Source organism: Delphinus delphis, chromosome 16 (genome assembly GCF_949987515.2).
Source record: "Delphinus delphis chromosome 16, mDelDel1.2, whole genome shotgun sequence".
Classification (NCBI taxonomy): domain Eukaryota; kingdom Metazoa; phylum Chordata; class Mammalia; order Artiodactyla; family Delphinidae; genus Delphinus; species Delphinus delphis.
In genome coordinates, this window is record NC_082698.1 from 16,154,677 (window position 1) to 16,166,685 (window position 12,009).

Consider the following 12,009-nt stretch of genomic DNA (forward strand, 5'->3'; position numbering starts at 1 on the left):
CATGAAGGATGTTGGAAGTCATAGGATAGGAGAAAAAGCAAGTAGTCAGACAGAGAAGTTAGGCTTGATGAGGTTCAGATTATCAGACTTTGGGGCTGCCTATTTAAATAATGTGAACCTTTTGGGCTTAAACTCTGTGGGTCCCTCACGTCCCAGGGGATTTTATGTCCTTCCTCTGAGCAGGAAAGCTCCGGATGCCATTGGAAAGGCTGCTTTCTCAGCATCCCGAGAGCCACACCCAGGTCCTCTCTGAAGATAAGGAACAAGTGCAAAACAAAACAAAAATTCATCTTTGTCAAGCCTCAGAAAAGGAATTGAAATTAGAATTTGGGAGCATGGATTTATTAATTTAAAAGATTAGGTGAGTATGTACTGAGTGCTAAGCATGGCCATCCTTGTTTTATAGGTGAGGAAGTGAGGCTTGAGGGGCAAATAATTGGCCTAGGGTCAGATCTGGTGACAGAAAACCTAAGACCCAGGTCTGTTGGCATCACAACCATTCTGCTCTGCTGCTTCTTCATTCAGTGTGGCAGAAATACTTGGGGCTTTTTACTGTGGCTGAATTCATTTGCCTATGCCAGGAGAGGTGGAACCCAACCCAATCATGGAAAGGGTTCTAGAAAGCAAGGCAGAAGACTTGGTTCTAGTTCTGGCTGAGATTCACCATCTAGGAGCAAGTGTTTAGTGGGAATGCTGGTGAGATTTTGGGAGAAAATAAAGGATTTGTTGGGTGTAGGCAGTGGTTATGTGCTTGACATGTAACCATAGCACCTCTGAGGCCCCCTACATCACACGTGACAGAACTCTTAGGGCCTGGAGCTGAGACTACCCATGTCAACATGGCTTGCTTGTTTGTTCCAGGAACTCTTCCCTCAGAAACGATAAGATTGTAAGCCAATAATAACTGCACAGTTTGCCTCAGGAAATTCCTGCAGATCAGTTTATCCAGAGCAACAGGTAAACAGCTGGCTATTCAAACAACAGTTAGTTAGTGAAGACTTGCTTCAAGCCCCTCGCCCTGTTGTTTCCACTGATCCTATGATGCTACGAAATCTGCCCAATCTCAGTCAGCTCCACCTTGAAAGACCTGCTGTAAGTCACTTGAGACCAGATCCTAAAACCCTATAAATATCCATTTTGACTTTCTCTTCTGAGAAATTAAGACTTTGTCAAGACGGCATTCTCCCTTACTGCACCAAGTTCTGATAAATTTAGCTTTGCTGTTATCAAAAAGTGGTCTGGTGACCTTTTGCGGACTTCCAGGCCCATTTTATTGATGTGGAAACTGAGGTTCAGAGAGACTGAGTAAATGCATTCAAGTCACACAGGCAGTAATGTAGACTAGTGGTAGGCCAGAATCTGGCAGAACCAGATTCAAATCTGGTTGTCTGCTCTCCAGACCAGGTTACCCCGAAAGCCTTCACTTCTTAGCTGTAAGATGAGAGAATTGCGTTGGCCCATGAAGACTGAGATGCTCCCTTGCTTGCTTTCAACTTTGATAAAAACAAACTGAACTATTTTCAAAGCTAGAATAAATTTTCTCCTCTTCTGTCTTCTGTTGAAATATTTTCTCCAATTTTCGTCTTATATGTTTTTGTCTACAGAAATAAAAATGCAAGCCTAGTAGAAAAGGACCCTATCACATTTCTTTTTATTGTGGTAAAAAACAAATACCGTAAAATTCACCATTCTAACCATTTGAAAGCTCACAATTCAGTGGCATTTAGTACATGTAAAAAGGGGCAATCATCATTCCTCTCCAATTCCAGAACATTTTCATCACCCAAAGGGAATGGTGCACCCATTAAACATTCTCCATGACCCCCTACCCCGGCCTCTGGTGACCATTTATCCACATGCTGTCTTTATAGATTGGCCTATTCTGGACATTTCATGTAAATGGAATAATGTAACATATGGCTTTTGTGTCTGATTCGCACTTAGCATAAAGCTTTCAAGATCCCATCAGATTTTGTCTTTTGTAATATTCATGGTATATCTTTGACACTGAATGGTAGCAAAGGAACAAGCCAAACACATGAATTATTATGACTGAGAGTTTTTCTCCTACAGGGAGAGGCAAAGAAGTGGTCCTCAAGGGCAACAATGGGAAGGGAAACCGTTCACATCCCTTGGCCACTTGACCTAAGGATTGCTCTCCATCACTTTCCCTGGGACCTGGGCTGAGTCTGATGATGAGACTACATGCAGGAAGGGCAAGGAGCCCATCATCTGACTTGGCCGTGATTTTGTTGACCTGCCTGGTCTTTTCCTGGCATAGTCCTTGTATGGACATGAGGACAGTGCAGCAAGCTATTGGAAGATGCCTAGAAACAGGGTGAGATTTCAGCTGGGCTCCAGCTTGCCCTTAGGACAGTTTATGTTCAATTTCACCAGACTAACTGGAAAGAGGCTGCAGGACACTTTTTCTGTCCATGCCTATCAGGAACCATTGCTCTCTTAATTTCTTACGCAAAGAGAAATCAGTCTTTTTGATGTGATTGTGGAGTTCAGGTACTCCTTCTTCGGGTGTGCCAAGGGGCTGGTGTTGGTGAGTCAGTCTCTTTGAGATGCTTAGATTGAGAAGGATGCTCTTGAACCGTTCGGATAAGTGCATAGAAGGAAGTTTCTACTGCAGCACACGCAGAATCCTCTCCTATCAGATGCCTAAAAATGTCAAAGAAAGGCAATGGTGTGCCTAATACTGACAAATCTAAATCATGATTTGATGCCAGAGACTAATGTAAGTCTTTTCTCCCGTGACAGCTCCACACTTAGAAAAGTTACTCCATCATTTCCTATTCCAGTTAATGTCAAATTGAAAATTGTTGCTTGATAAATTATTAGCAGGAAATTTTATGTTTTTTCCTTAGAGGATTTTTTTTTTTTTTTTTGCTTTTCCTATTTATTTTTTTAAAAATCCAGAATGGATCGAAAAGAACAGTCATCAGGGATACAGGTGCCAGACACAGGCCAAAGGGTAGCTAGGAAAGTATGCCTTCAGAAAGTTTGGGAGACTTGCGTTTTAGAAGCTGGACCTCACATAAATAGCTAGCTTAGTTTTCCATTGATTCAGCTTCCCCTGCCCTACCTCCCAACATGGCACAGCTGGTTTGCCTTGCAAGGCCTCAGTTGAAGAACTCCATATACACACAGGCTGGTACAGCAGTACTTAGGTAACTAGAAGGATCTCATCCCCCTATGGTCTCATTCCAGACCTGTCTTCAGTGTGCGAGATGGTTTCACCCCTTTGAAAATACAGCTACTTCAGCACAAAACAACGTTAAATCTTTAGAATGATCGATAAATCATCTTTCCCCCCATTTTACATGCAGCTGAAAAGGAATGACAGGCTAGGGACAGAACACTGTGAACTTTGTACTGTTGGGAATTATCACTTGTTAAATGATCATTAGCTAATGGTCACGAAATTTACACATTCAGGAAATTATATAGAGAGTACTGCAAAAACACAGTAGAAGACTGAAGTTTTGCCCATTTCAGCTCAGGAAATCCCTTCACTCCCAAGCATCATAATATGTTGTCCTTTCGACTCCAAAGTTTACTGCCTTCCCGCTCAGATGCCATCTTTTTGTATGCCATTTTGAAGAGCTTCAATGATGCTTGCTGAAGGGAAGATGCTGCCTGCCTTATGTTTTCTCCTGTTTCACTGTCTTTTCGAGCGAGGAGCTCCCTCATTTTGGAAATCTCTTCTTTTAGCTTGTGGCACTCATCAGCAGGCAATTGGTCCTTGAATTCTTCCATCTTGGTTTCTGTGTCATGAATGATTCCTTCAGCCATATTAACTGCTTCAACTCGTTCCTTCTTTCGCCGGTCTTCCTCAACATACTTCTCTGCATTTTTAACCATATTTTCAATATCATCTTTGCTTAACCCACCGGAAGACTGGATCACACTCTGCTGCTCGCGTCCTGTACCCTTATCTTTGGCAGAAACATGTACAATCCCATTGGCATCAATGTCAAATGTAACTTCAATCGGAGGGACTCCACGAGGGGCTGGGGGAATCCCAATCAAAGTAAACTGTCCAAGAAATCTGTTGTCTCCAGCCATCTCTCTCTCACCCTGACACACTTTAATCTCCACTTGAGTCTGTCCATCAGCAGCTGTAGAAAACACCTGGCTCTTCTTGGTTGGAATAGTGGTGTTCCTGTTAATAAGCTTGGTGAAGACACCTCCCAGAGTCTCAATACCCAGAGACAGGGGAGTGACATCCAAGAGTAGCACATCTGTGACATCACCAGCCAGCACACCTCCCTGAATGGCAGCTCCAATGGCCACAGCCTCATCAGGACTGACAGCTTTACTTGGGGCTTGACCAAAGAGATCCTGCACAGTCTGCTGAACCTTGGGCATCCTAGTCATGCCACCAACCAGAATCACTTCTCCTATGTCACTTTTGCTGGCTTCTGCATCTTGCATGGCTTTTTGGCATGGAGCTATGGTCCTTCTGATTAGATCAGTAACAATCCCCTCAAACTGAACCCCGGTCAGCTTCATATTCAAATGCTTGGGCCCAGAAGCATCCATCGTAAGGTGTGGCAAATTGATGTCAGTCTGCACAGATGAAGAGAGTTCACACTTGGCCTTCTCAGCGGCTTCCCGAACCCTTTGAAGCGCCATGTTGTCTTTGGTCAAATCAACCCCTGTCTCTCTTTTGAACTCCTTCACAATGTGACGCAGCAAGGCCTGGTCGAAGTCTTCACCACCTAAAAACGTGTCTCCATTGGTGGATTTCACCTCAAATACTCCTTTCTGAATTTCCAGCATGGAAATATCAAAAGTTCCATCACCTAAATCATCTACGACAATGATTTTGTCTTCTGATTTGTCTAGACCGTAGGCAAGAACAGCTGCTGTGGGTTCATTAATTACCCGAAGCACATTTAGTCCAGATATCTGGCCAGCATCTTTAGTGGCCTGTCTCTGAGAGTCACTGAAATACGCTGGGACAGTGATCACAGCATCTTTTGCTGTATGCCCCAAGTAATTTTCTGCAGTCTCTTTCATCTTCATCAACACAAATGCTCCAATCTGACTCGGGGACTAGAGTTTTCCATGAGCTTCAACCCAGGCATCGCCTTTGGAGGCATGGACAATTTTAAAAGGAACATTTTTAATGTCTTTTTGAACTTCTGGGTCATCATATCGCCGGCCAATGAGACGCTTGGTAGCATAGAATGTGTTGTTTGGGTTGGTGACAGCCTGTCGCTTGGCCGGCACGCCAACAAGTCGCTCACCATCCGGTGTAAAGGCTACAACTGAAGGGGTGGTTCTGGCCCCTTCAGCATTCTCTAGCACCTTTGCTTTGTTAACCTTCCATAACTGCCACACAGGAGTTGGTGGTACCCAAATCAGTACCAACAGCTGCTCCCTTGATCGCTTCTGATGCATAGTCCCGCCTTGAAACAATTCTAAAAGTTTCATGACTAAAGCCATTCCAGCCATCCTGGTGGCGGGCGGCTGGAGGGGCCCCGAGAGGCTGCGGCGCCGACAAGACGGGCTACTGCGGCTCGGCTGGCGCTTATCATGACTGGTAAATAGTGGAAATACGAGGCAGCAAACACGCGCTCGGACCACCGAGAATTGCGCGGCGCGGTGATGCTAGCGCTTCTGGAAACCTCCAACTACGTGAGGTGGGGGGCGGGGTTTGATCGCTGCGGCCTGGAAGCCCGCTCTTCCGCTGAGGCGCCGCCGCGCTGCCTGATAAGAAAATACCTGAACGCTGCTTCCGCAGTCAGGGCCTATGGCTAATACGCTTCGGGGCATGATGGTAGGGAAAAGCGTGTCCTCCCGTGCCAGCTGCGGCAGGTCTGGGCTCCGTGACAGACCAGGAGGCTAAAAGCGGTATATCGAGGATTTCTTTTTCTTTCTTTCCCCCGTCTGAGTTATGTGTGATATGGGATGTAAAAATACAAAAAGAAAAGCCAAAAAATGTCATTATGTTTCCTCTTTTCAACCTTTATGGTTAAAACAAAGGGTCACAGTGAGTTCAAAAATATTTATCTTGGGCTTCCCTGGTGGCGCAGTGGTTGAGAGTCCGCCTGCCGATGCAGGGGACACGGGTTCGTGCCCCGGTCCGGGAGGATCCCACGTGCCGCGGAGCGGCTGGGCCCGTGAGTCGTGGCCGCTGAGCCTGTGCGTCCAGAGCCTGTGCTCCGCAACGGGAGAGGCCACAGCAGTGAGAGGCCCGCGTACCGCAAAAAAAAAAAAAAAAAAAAAAAAAAAAAAAAAAAAAATTATCTTACAAATATTGCATAGAAAATCATAAGTTGAGATAAATGTCACAGAAGCCATTGAAACATATGACCACAGTCAATTTATGAGCAACTTAAAATATAGAAGCTCTCCAGGGTAGTAAGATTGCTGTGAAATTATAAAACATTAGCTTTCTTTTCAAATATGGCAAGCATCTAGGCAGGAATTCTGAACTCGGGGTCGGTAGATCCCTTGGAAATGATTGTGACACTTATCATGCATGTGCATCTTTCTGGGGTGAAGATCATAACGTTTTTTCCCTTTTCTTTTTTCCTTTTGTAACTTTAAGGGGTTGGTGACCTAAGGATAAGAAGATTCTTTGCTCTAAGAGGTGGTTGGACTACAGTGATTTTAAAGTGATTCCAATCCTGAGATTCTTTGAAATCAGCCTTGAATTAATCAAGGATATTTTCATAGCTGATATGTTGCCACTAACAAGCAGTGGGTTGGCTGTATAACATATTGGCTCTTGTTGATTGTTTGCAAATACGTTGCCCACCAATCACTATCGAGCCTTTGGACATTCTTTTATTTTTCTTAAATATGCATTTATTTATTTATTTGGCTATGCTGGGTCTTAGTTGCGCCATGCATGTGGGATCTAGTTCCCTGACTGGGGATCAAACCCAAGCCCCCAGCATTGGGAGTGTGGAGTCTTAACTGCTGGACCACCAGGGAAGTCCCCAAGCCTTCGGCCATTCTTAATGTCCGCTAACAGGATGTAGCCTATTATATCAAATCTCCCTGTAATTGTCACTGTTTAAATAACTGTGTTTATTCCTCATTGGACAAGTATCTATTGAATAATATTATTTGAAAATTAATTGATTTAACATATTTGGTAGGTTTAAATATGTTTCATTGCCTTCCCTAAAGAGTAGATGACATTCTATGAAGGAATATTTCATAATACACGTCCACAATTTCTCACTCTCAATTCCCAAATCTAGAAAGCTCTGAAGATAGAGTTTTTTTTCCATAACTCACTTGAGAGTAAATGCGACCTGAATTGAACTCATTTGGCAGTAAGATCTGACCTGAACTGGCATGAGGCTTTTTATAGTCGTTATTTATCTACTCAGTATGAACAATCATACATTTCGCTGCAGAGACATTAATGTTTGATTACGGAATGCTGACCTGGGACCCTGCTTAAGATGTTCTGTAATATGTACCGTATTATGTTCCTAGAGTCCCCCAAATCCTGAATTCTAAAACGTATCTTCCCCCACAGGCTCTCAGGTAAGAGTTTGTGGACCTAGACCCTATATTTTTGCCTGAGAAGCTTTTGTAATTCTGTGTGTATGTGTCTGTGTGGTCACATTTAAAAGAAGAACAAAGCACCTTTCTCATCTCTCCAAACCGGACTGACACACAATAAATTACTTCTGACCTTTGAGAAATGAACTTTAAAAAGCACTCATTCACAATTACGCCAGCAGGCAGAGCACGGGCTCTGCCCTGCAAGGCGCTGCCTATCAGGGCGTGAACCAAACATGAAACGCTGCACACGGATCAGAGAGCCAACCATGAAGGCCCATGGCCTTCCCGTGGCACACGCCAGCCCCCATATGGTCCTTCTGCCCCCGTGCCCCCCATGACAAGGCCCCCTCCATCCAACTACCAGCCCCCACCAAGCATGCAGAATCACATTCCTCAGGTATCCAGCCCTGCTCCCCTGTCCCGGCCAATGGAGAACTGCACCTCTCCTAGCAAGTCTCCATTCCGGCGCTCTGGGATGAAGATGCAGAAGCCAGGTCCCCCAGTACCTGACTCACACATAGCACCTGCCCCTGTGCAGCCCCCTATGATTTGGTGGGACATCACCTTCCCACCTGGCTCTGTTGAAGCCACACAGCCTGTGTTGAAGCAGAGGAGGCGGCTCACGACGAAAGACATCGGAACCCTGGAGGCGTGGCGGGTAATGATGTCCCTCAAGTCCGGGCTGCTGGCAGAGAGCACGTGGGCATTAGACACCATTAACATCCTGCTGTATGATAACAACAGCATCATGACTTTCAACCTCAGTCAGCTTCCAGGGTTGCTAGAGCTCCTTGTGGAATATTTCCCACGTTGCCTGATTGAGATCTTTGGCATTTTAAAGGAGTATGAGGTGGGTGACCCAGGACAGAGAACACTACTGGACCCTGGGAGATTCAGCAAAGCGTCTAGTCCAGCTCCTGTGCAGGGGGAGAAGGAGGAAGACCTTCTAGGTCCTAAACTAGAGGAGGAAGAAGAGGAGGAAGTAATTGAAAATGATGAGGAGATGGCCTTTGCGGACAAGGACAAAGCCGCCTCAGAGAATAGTGAGGAGAAGCTGATTAGTGAGTTTGACAGGCTTCCAGTAAAGCTTGTGCAAAAGAACGACCCGTCTGTGGTGGGCTGCTCAGATAAGCTTGGGCGCGTGCAGGAGTTTGACAGTGGCTTGCTGCACTGGCGGATTTGTGGGGGGGTCACCACTGAGCATATCCAGACCCGCCTTGAGAGCAAAACAGAGCTGCTGCCTTCCCGGCCTCATGTACCCTGCCCACCAGTCACTCGGAAGTATGTCACAGCAGTAGAGGGTACCCCAGGGACAACAGAGCAGGAGGGCCCCCCGACTGATGGCCCCCCAGAAAAACGGATCATAGCCACCATGGATGACATGTTGTCCACCCGGTCTAGCACACTGACCGAGGAGGGAGCCAAGAGTGTAGAGGCCACCAAGGAAAGCAGCAAGTTTCCATTTGGCATCAGCCCAGCACAGAGCCATCGGAACATCAAGATCCTAGAGGATGAACCCCACAGTAAAGATGACACCCTACTGTGTACCCTTCTGGGCTGGCAGGATTCCCTAGCCAAACGCTGTGTCTGTGTCTCCAATACCATCCGAAGTCTGTCATTTGTGCCAGGCTTCGACTTTGAGATGTCCAAGCACCCGGGGCTGCTGCTCATCCTGGGCAAGCTGGTCCTTCTGCACCACAAGCACCCGGAACGGAAGCAGGCGCCACTGACTTACGAGAAGGAGGGGAAGCAGGACCAAGGGGTGAGCTGCAACCAAGTGGAGTGGTGGTGGGACCGCTTGGAGATGCTTCGGGAAAACACCTTGGTCACGCTCGCCAGCAGTTCGGGGCAGCTGGACCTCTCCCCATACCCCGAGGGCATTTGCCTGCCTGTCCTGGATGGACTCCTACACTGGGCAGTCTGCCCTTCAGCTGAAGCCCAGGACCCCTTCTCCACCCTGGGCCCCAACGCCATCCTCTCCCCCCAGAGACTGGTCTTGGAAACCCTCAGCAAACTCGGCATCCAGGACAGCAATGTGGACCTGATCCTGGCCACACCCCCCTTCAGCCGCCTGGAGAAGTTGTACAGCACCATGGTGCGCTTCCTCAGTGACCCAGAGAACCCGGTGTGCCGGGAGATGGCTGTGGTACTGCTAGCCAACCTGGCACAGGGTGACAGCCTGGCAGCCCGTGCCACTGCAGTGCAGAAAGGCAGCATCGGCGACCTCCTGGGCTTCCTGGAGGACAGCCTTGCTGCCACACGGTTCCAGCAGAGCCAGGCCAGCCTGCTCCACACGCAGAACCCGCCCTTTGAGCCAGCTAGTGTGGACGTGATGCGGCAGGCTGCCCGTGCGCTGCTGGCCCTGGCCAAGGTGGACGAGAACCACTCGGAGTTCACGCTGTATGACTCACGGCTGTTGGACATCTCGGTATCACCGTCGATGAACTCACTGGTTTCACAAGTCATTTGCGATGTTCTCTTTTTGATTGGTCCGTCATGACAGCCGTGGGACGCCTCCCTCCCTGTGTGCGCGTGCGCGCGCGTGGAGAACTTAGAAACTGTTGCCCTTTACTGATGCAAAACCACCTCAGAATCCAGTTTACCCTGTGCTGTCCAGCTTCTCCCTTGGAAAAAAAGTCTCTCCTAGTTCTCTTTCCTCCTCCTTCTCGCCCCTTCTTCCTCCCGATCTTTCTATTCCCTGTCCTCACTTTACTCCCCTCAGGACCCTGCCCTATTTGAAAAGACAAAGCTCTGCCTACATAGAAGACTTCTTTTATTTTAACCAAAGTTACTGTCGTTTACAGTGAGTTTGGGGAAAAAAAATACAAATAAAAATGGCTTTCCCAGTCCTGGCATCAAGGGGATGCCACATTTCATAATGTTTTTTTTTGTTTGTTTGTTTTGTTTTTTTGCGGTACGCGGGCCTCTCACTGTTGTGGCTTCTCCCATTGTGGAGCGCAGGCTCTGGACGTGCAGGCTCAGTGGCCATGGCTCACGGGCCCAGCCGCTCGGCGGCATGCGGGATCTTCCCGGACTGGGACACGAACCCGTGTGCCCTGCATCGGCAGGCGGACTCTCAACCACTGCGCCACCAGGGAAGCCCCATAATGTTTTTAATGGTTAAAAAAAAACAAACCAAAAAAAACCCTGAAGGACAAAAATGGTGACTGCTGACCTGTGTATGCTTTATTGTTGTACATTCCCAATCTTGCAGGAACCGAGAAGTTCGCAGTTGTGGACAAACCCTGTTCACTGGAGAGGCGTGTGCAGTAGAGTAGACCGTTTCATGTACTGTACACCTGATCCTGTGAACATACTGTAATAATAATGTCTCACATGGAAACAAGAGAAAACGCTGGGTCAGCAGCAAGCTGTAGTTTTAAAAAATGTTTTTAGTTAAATGTTGAGGGGGGAGAAAAAAGAAAAGGCTTTTCCCCAAAGTATCATGTGTGAACCTACAACAACCTGACCTCTTTGTCTCCTCCTTGATTGTATGAATAACCCTGAGACGACCCCTTAGAACTGGTTTTAACCTTTAGCTGCAGCGCTTGCGCTGCCACGTGTGTATATATATGATGTTGTACGTTGCACATACCCTTGGATCCCCACAGTTTGGTCCCCCTCCCAGCCACCCCTTTATAGTATGACGAGTTAACAAGTTGGTGACCTGCACAAAGTGAGACACAGCTATTTAATCTCTTGCCAGACATCTCTAAGTTAGTGAAACAGAATCTGATTCTCTTAGCTATGTTAACTGTTGGGGGGGTCTAGGGAGAAAACTTGGGGGTGGGGAAAGGTACTTTTTCCCTTGTAAAGTCCAGTAAGAAAAATGGCTACAAATCTTCCAGTTACAAAAGAGAGAACCTCATTGAAAATAGAATACAATAAGTGACAAATAAATCAAGTATTTTACACATTGATAACTGAACCTGGAGCCTAGAACATGTAGTTCTGACTTAACCATTTTAGAGAAATGCCTATTTTTAAAGAATAATGATGTACATTTTCATACAGTGTATACTCATTGAATATATGTTGCTAAAATACATTCCAGCAATCTAGGTGCCATTGCTAGAAATAAATCCATTTCTTAGAAATTTTTGGGAAATAATCTCATTGTTTCCTGTGACACTAGCAAAGAATGCCCCATATATGTTGCAATTTGAGGCTTAGCACCTTTCTTCGAGAAACTATTATTTATGTCTGCTAGTGAAAATCTGAATTGCAAAGGAAATAGAGGGTTACATCACATCTTCTTGCAGTGCACTGCTCTAGTGAGGCCTGTTATCACTCTGTGCTTGGATTGTTGCAGAAGCCAGAGAACTTGGTTCTCTGGCTCCAGTGGAATTCAGTCAATGAAAATTTAGAGTTCATACCTTGTGCCAGGCAGTGTGTTGGAGCTTCCAGTCTTGTGGGGAACAGACAAGCAGTTTGGTAACAGGAGTAAGAGATGGACTTAGGAGTCAG

At 46.5% G+C, this 12,009-nt stretch overlaps 2 pseudogenes; one reads left to right on the forward strand and one right to left on the reverse strand.

Moving 5' to 3' along the window:
• Positions 1 to 3,531: 3,531 nt before the first annotated feature.
• On the reverse strand, positions 3,532 to 5,552 carry LOC132439753 (stress-70 protein, mitochondrial pseudogene; annotated as a pseudogene).
• A 2,651-nt stretch (positions 5,553 to 8,203) lies between these two features.
• On the forward strand, positions 8,204 to 10,042 carry LOC132439754 (AT-rich interactive domain-containing protein 1A pseudogene; annotated as a pseudogene).
• Positions 10,043 to 12,009: the final 1,967 nt, after the last annotated feature.